We start from the raw sequence: 7479 nt of genomic DNA on the forward strand, positions 1-7479 counted from the left end.
GAATTGGTCTGCCCTTACTGATACACACGGGTTGCCCCAATGGATGCAGTTCTCTTGTGGGTCACTAGTTGTGCAGGCCTGCATCAGTGTTTGTTTTTAAATTTTGGAAAGGTTATTATGTGATCAAGAAACAGAACCCAGGATGTAGTTGTGCAGGTAAGAAGCAAGTTTGATTCCTAAAATCTACAACCTGAGATTATTGTCATTCTTTCTCATGGAGAAAATAAGTTGCTGTAGTTGGAGACATTGTTGTGGGTGCAGTGGTGTAGCTACAGGGTGGTTGCGGCATGATACATACTGCAGGCATCACAACACGCCATGTAAGTGGCCCCTCCCACTCACAGTTCCAGCCATTCCAGACATCATAATGCAATGCGCAGGAGATGCTGTTTGGCTCGGCATCTCCTGCATGTTGCATTTCACTGCCTGGAATGGCTCTAACTGCAGGTGGGGGGGGGTGGCTGCTTACACGGCACGTTGCGGTGCCTACAGTACTTACCACACCACACCCCCTATAGCTACACTGCTGTGTGGGTATGTGTAGCACGACCAGTCTTCCTCCTCTGTCACTGGGCAAGGATGCTATGCAGAGAGAATGTAATACATCTCTGGGCAGAAAGTCCAAAGAATTTATCTGCTGAAATTCTCATGGATCCTGGCAAAATAACAAGTTCGCTATACTATTGATAGTTCTAAAATTTCACCTTGTGTCAACTCTGGAACCTTCCTTTCTTTAAAGCTAATTCTGAAGTTGCCTTGGCAGTCACCCAAGCCCACATTTGTGTGGCACAGCTGCAGTCCTGCAGGTATGTGGGCATTGTTGTTTGCCTTCTTGCCCTTGGTTCCTGACCTCTCTGTCTCTCTCTCCACTTCCTTGGCTACCCTGCCACCCACCTCCTTTCCTCAGAGCCTGAGGTTTGCCTTGCTTCTGATACCACCCTGTTCTTGTCCTCGTTCTGTCCCTCTTCTGCCGCCATCCCTTAACTTGCTTCCTCTTCCTCTCTGTCACTCTTTCTCTCCTGGCTTATCCCCTCCCAATTTTCTTCCTCCCCCCTTTCTTCTTTCCCCATAGATCCAGTATGCCTCTTGTATTCTTTTCTCCCGCTTTCAGTTCCTCTCCTAAATCTCTAGGTTTTCTTTCCTAATTATCTCCTCTCCCCGAGTAAGTCTTCCCTTCTCCTTATTCCTTTTCCCCACATTCTTGCTTTCTCTCCTCCAAGATTGCTTGTCTCTTTCTCTTGTCTTATTCCTGGAGGTGGAAAAAATGGTGTTGTTTTTTTTATGAATTTTGGTGTTTTCCAAAGTTAAAAGTGCAAAAAGCAGTGTTATGTGTTTTTATTCAAAATTCATATTATAATTATAAATTATAATCACTTTAACTGTGTACTAGGTAGGTGATATAGGTATAGTATCAGCAGATGCAGCTACAGTCATTACCCATGCACCCCCCTTTAATTAATAAAAATTAAATAAAACGGTTTTATTTTTTGCAGATTTCAGGGATTTTTTGTTTTTACAAAAATGAAAAGTGCAGAAAGCAGTGTTATGTGTTTTTATTTTGTAATCACTGTTTTCTCCCACCTCTACTTATCCCTCCTCCATCTTCAAGTCTATCCTTTGTCATATCCCTGCCCAAAGGAACACTTCTCTATTTGTCCCTAGCCTGCTTATTCTCTGTGCTACCCCCAACTGTTCCTCCAGCCTCTTTCCTTAGTCTTTCCATCACTCGCCCCTGTCTCTCTTTCCTTCTCTCTGCTTCCTCATCATCCTCCCCATCTCATGCTTTTCCCCAGTTTAAATTCCCCTGGCTTGCCTCAGCTGTCTGTCTCCCCAGCCTCACATCGTTTCACAAGGCTTGGCACACTGGCTCCAAGAGGCCAAGTCTGAGTCTTGTGCCCAGTCTCACAAGATCTCATTACTATGCACTCTCCTGGAGCTCACAACCTTCTGGAGAAGCCAGGAAGGCAACACACCCAAACTGAGTGTATTAAGGGAATCGGAAATGAAGACAGGAATGCTACCTTGCACAGCACTTCCTTGGAAGTAATGACTTTCTGTCAAAAGGTGGACTTTTCTGTGTCTGACTGATTATACAGGAGGACACTTAAGAGTATCTAATTTCAACCAGTATGATACACTGGTGACAGTGAGGGTGCAATCCTGCCATTCACTTAAGTCAATGCAAGTGCCTTGCGCCGGCCTGAAAGTGTTGCAAAAGTGTTGTAAGGCACTTATGCGACACTTTCTGGGGAGATAGGCCAGCACATGGAGGTGTGCTGGCCTCCCCGCACTGACACGGGGACCAGAAGAAGTATAAGTACAAGCTTGGCCAATGCAGGGGTCGGGGGTGTGTGTAGAGAGGGTGGGGAGGAGGCGGGAGGGAGGCGTTTCGCAGCAGGGGGAGGGCGGGCAGTGGCCATTCCCAGAGCTGGGTGGGGAGTGGGAGGCAGGGCCAGGATCCAGCAGATATGCCAGATCCTGACCCAAAGTGGCCAGGACAGTCCTGGGCTGCTTGTATTTGCGCATCTCAACAGGTGGCACAGATTTGAGTAGACCTATTGGGGCCGCTGCAGCACGACATGGGGTAAGGGGAAAGGTTTTTCCTTGCTTCAGAATGTGCTGCTTTTGGCTCCATACTTGTGCTGGGTGCAGGCCTGCCTGCTTTCAGCATGTTAGGTTTGTGCCCTAAGGGACGTAGATGTGAGGAATCCCAAGTACAAGTCCAGACTCGTCTATGAAGTTTGCTGGTCGGCTTTGAGACTTTCTCCCAGCCTGATCTACCTCACAGGGTTTTTATGAGGCTGACATGCTGCTCTGGGCTTCTGGAGGAAAGAAGCAGGAATGAGAACAATTCACAAAAGCAATAGCATGCTTTGGACTGTCAGCTTGTTGCTCTGTAGTCACTCTTTGTATAGGTTGTAATTGCCTATGAAATACACTGCAGTGAAACTCTGGATTGCCTTCCATTTCTTACTCAGCATCAAATATTCTTATGATGCCTGTGACAGAAGTTTGGCTTTAGCCATAATTAATGCCTGCCACCCAAGATATTTATACTTCCTATTAATAGCAGCTTGCATCATAGTTGTGGGATGTGCAAATTACTCTGATGCCACCCTGTAATGAGAACAACATGTGTTCTTGGCCTTCGTTACCTGGTCTTCATTACTCACACGGCCCTAAAATTTATAGAGGACAGCTAGTTAATTGAAGGAACAAGCAGGAGGAAAGAATAGGCTGCTGTTTGGTGCACGGACTGCAGATGGATAAAAAAAAACAGAGACTAGAGTGGTGTTCTCAAAAAGGAAAGCAAAATAATTCCAGGGCTACTAGCCTCTGTAATGTTTGGTTCCATGAAGAAAAAATAAAATTGAGCAGTGGCAAATTTTCTGCACATCAGCTCATGTCTCTGAAATCAAGTTAAAAACCTGAGAGTTCTAAAAAAAAAAAAAGGGGGGGGGGTTTCCTGCAATATGGAACCCTGGAACACTGATAGCACAATCCTATGCATGTCTACTCAGGAATAAGTCTCATTGAATTCAGTGGGACTTACTGCCAGGTAAGTGTGTATAGGATTGAGGCCTGACACTTCATTGAGCACACAAACCACTCCTACCCTTCCCCAGGGATCTTCTGGATTCAGTTTTGGAGACAGCTGGCATTGCTACTGAAATTCACATCAGGCATCATTTAAGATGAATTTGCAGTGCCTGCTTATGCAAGAATTTCAAGAAGAGCTTTGGGAAGACCAGCAACATTCCTTAGAAGGGCGTTGACACATCCCAAAGAGGCTGCTGGACATGCGAATGGCTTTTCTGGAGTCCATCTAGTCCAGCATTCCATTTCCAACAACAGCCAATCAGATGCCAAGATTAAGTGCTTATAAGCAGGGCATGAAGACAATGACCTTCCCCTGTAGTTTGCCCTGAATATTTGGTACTCAGAGATCAACTTCCTCAAAACATAGCAATTCTGCTGAGGTGTAATGGTTAAGAGTCATTTATTGACACCCCCCCCCCAATCCTTCATGAAGGGGTCCAGTCCTTTCAAAGCAAGCTTAGGTTTGTTCACAATGAAATTCCCAATGAATTTGGGATGCCTTGGAAAACAAGACTAGCCAAAGTTCTCCATGAGAGCTTACACATCTCTAGGTAAGTACCTCTTCCAGCATGCACAGGCAGGCAAATATGGAGCTGGCCCTCCATTGAAATGAATGTGGAAACCTTCATGGGTGGTGGATCTGCACGTGCAGCATGCAAGCATAGTTAGGGAATACTCATATAGTAAAGAGCTTTAAAACACTAAACCCACCACGTGGACAACAACCACAGAAAAAGTAAACCTTCAACTGGAGGGAAGTCAAGTGGATGATTTAAAAAATGCATAGTGAAGAAGAAAAAAAGTGCATAGCCATGGTCAAAGTGCATAGTTCTGGTCAAAGGAGGAAACTTACAGGGAGGCAAACTATGAAGTATTATAACAGCAATAGATCAGAGTGATAGTGTAGTGTAGTGAGTGTAGTGATTCTTACAAAAACTTCCAAGCGAGGATTTCTCACCAGTAGAGCTGAAGCGCTATTCAGACTTACGTAGGAGTAAGCCCAATTAAATAGAGTGGGAATTAGGAGCCCAATCCTAAACAGTGCATGCCAGCTCACCACCGGCTCACACTGTCACAAACATTCTGTAAAGCACGTTTGCAAGCCCTTAGCACCAGCGGGGCACCAGAGCTAGCCCAACACCAGCCAGTGCTGGGCTAGCACTGGTGGAACACTGGTGATCTGCCGCTTTGCAGTTACCTGAACTGCTGGGCGGCGGTGAGGTAGGTGGGGACATGGGGAGAAACAGGGAGGAGGAATTCCAGGGTGGAGGAGGCTGGTGAGGGCAGGGAGAGGGTGGGGAGGAGACATGCCAGGGGGAGGGAGTGGGGCAAGAGGGAGGTGGGACTGGATACTGAGCTCTGTGTTAAGTCGTGTGACCCAACATAGAGGCTCTTGATTCTACGGCAGTCCAAGGGTATTGAGTAGAATCAAGTAGCCCCATTTTGGGACTACTTCCCTTCACAGTCGAGGAAGCTGCTGGCGGCTGCCCTGTTGTGCACAGGATGCCGTGGCAGCCGTTTTGGCGCCATGGCAGTCCCAGCGCAATGAACAGCTCAGGACTGGGCTGCCTGTTCTGAGTGAAGTTGCGTGGAATTGTGCTTCCCAGCGCTCATGTTGCTTTCTGTGCCACTTACAGAAAACCTTGGCCTTGATCTTGGTCATACTGCACCTCTACCTTGTGTTGCCCTGCCTCCAAACTGACAGAAGTTGGGTCTGACAATAGCAACTGAACACAGGTAAAGTGTTGATATCTTTCAAGCAAAACATGTTGTGTATGTGAAAGCAGTTGAAGCCATCAAGCAGTTTGGTTGCTCCACACATATCAGGAATGATGACTCAGATTGCACAATTTGCCTTTTATCTTATTTATTTTATTTTCCATATTTTATACCACTCTTCTTCCAAGGAGCTCAGGGTGGCATACATAGTTCCTTTCCTCCTTTCTTCCTCCCAACAACACTTTGAGGTGGGTGAGGCTGAGAGAAAGTGACTGGCCAAAGGTCACCCAGGAAGCTTCATGGCTGAGAGGGCATTTGAACTGGCTGGCAACCTTTGGTCACGAAAGACTATGGTATAAGCCTACAGCACCCGGTATTCCCAAGTGGTCTCCCATTCAAGTACTAACCAGGCCTGACCCTGCTTAGCTTCCGAGATCAGACGAGATCGGGCATGTGCAGGGTAACAGTTGATCTCCTGAACTGCTACACCATGCTTGCTCTCATCTCAGTTGAGTAAAAAGGAACTACTTTTGATATATCGCAAAAATAGTGTAAATGCAGGGTTCATTTTTTTTACTATGCAGGAATGCCCCCATATCTGTGGGGCTCCATTCTGGAACCCCCCCATGAATATGTGAAACTGTGGATATGGGCAGTCACCTGCCCTCCACCCTCTGGAGCCCAGCAGAGGCCATGGATGTCCGTCTACGGCCTCTGCTGGATTCAGACTGAGCATAACAAAATGCAACTTCCAGCTTCTCCGTGAAACCGGAAGTGACTTTTTATTGCTTTATAAGGCATTAAAAATGTCACTTCCAGTTTCACAGAGAAACTGGAAGTTGTATTTTTTTAACTGTCAGGCTCAGTCTGAGCCAGGCAGAGACTGTAGATGGATGTCCATGACCTCTGCTAGGCTCAGAGGACCCTCAGGAAGTGAGGGGACGCACACAGGGGGTGTGCTGCAGGGGGGCCCCATGGACCCAATCCACAGCTAAGTTCACACTGCAATCCTATGAAAACTTTCCTGGGATACAATAAAATTTACTTCTGAGTCGCAGTCCTGCTAAGCTGCAGTGTCACATGGCTGCACAGCTCTCAACTGAACACTGCACAGCTCTGAGCTTGGGTGCACTGGAAGTTGGCATTGGTGTAATGATTTCAACACTGAATGCCAGGAAGATGCTGCCACACCTCTGCACAGAAAGAGACTGCCAATGCACAGCCATGCACTGGTGCTAATTTTTGGGGTGGAACTCTGCTTCTGAGTAAACATTCATAGGATTGTGCTGTTGGTCAACATGAAATGCTGTGTACAACATATATCATCTCTCTAGAGGAAGTGCGAAACATAAACCTTTCTGCATTGTCAGAAAATGTGACCCAATGGTAACTGCAATAATTAATTCTTTGGAGCCCATAACATTAGGCAGTGGGATGGAACAAAACACTGAGTTTCTATGAAGATCAAGTTTTCAGTCAAAAAGGTATTTTAAGGACATCTGTTCCAACGTGAACAAAGTAGATACACTATTTTTTGTGAGTATCCAATAAATGCATAAATAAAAGTGGTTTTGGATTTTGCTTAAGGAGTCACACAATTAAACTGAATTAATGCTATTCATCTGCACATACACACCCCAAAAAAACCCTGGGAAATATTTTCAAAGTATGTAGAGGGAGATGAACAGATGGAGCTTGTGTGCATTTCCAGAGTTGAGTTTTGAACTTGCAGCTCAAAAGGCCTAGGGGTAAAATTAACAAATAAATATGGAACTTTCAAATATTCATTACTTTGGAGGAAATGGCTCCTAAGTAAAAAGAGTTGGCACTACTCAAAATAATATAAAAGAAATGTCTTTGTCCAGTCCTCAGCATACCTTGAAAACCTTACCATTTCCCCCTTCACTTTTCATCCTTTTCTGTCGTTTATTTTCCTACAATTTGTGTTCACAGTTTAAAAGAGCTGGGCTCTATCATGGGTCCAGATGTGAAAAGGTGGAAGGAGAAAGGGATGTGCATTTCCGCAACTTCCAGCCTTTCATATCTTCCATTCATAAAAGCAGGAACGCGCCTTAAATATGCAAACAAATGCATTTATCCACTTGACTGAACCAGCATGCTGAGAATGTGGGCGGAGTCCACCATGTGGCCAAGCAGTTA

General features: G+C 45.7%; 1 pseudogene; it reads right to left on the bottom strand.

Annotated features, from left to right (window-relative positions):
* Window positions 1–5677: 5677 nt before the first annotated feature.
* Window positions 5678–5791, bottom strand: LOC136647263 (5S ribosomal RNA; annotated as a pseudogene).
* Window positions 5792–7479: the final 1688 nt, after the last annotated feature.

The sequence above is a fragment of the Tiliqua scincoides genome, chromosome 3 (genome assembly GCF_035046505.1).
Source record: "Tiliqua scincoides isolate rTilSci1 chromosome 3, rTilSci1.hap2, whole genome shotgun sequence".
Taxonomy (NCBI): domain Eukaryota; kingdom Metazoa; phylum Chordata; class Lepidosauria; order Squamata; family Scincidae; genus Tiliqua; species Tiliqua scincoides.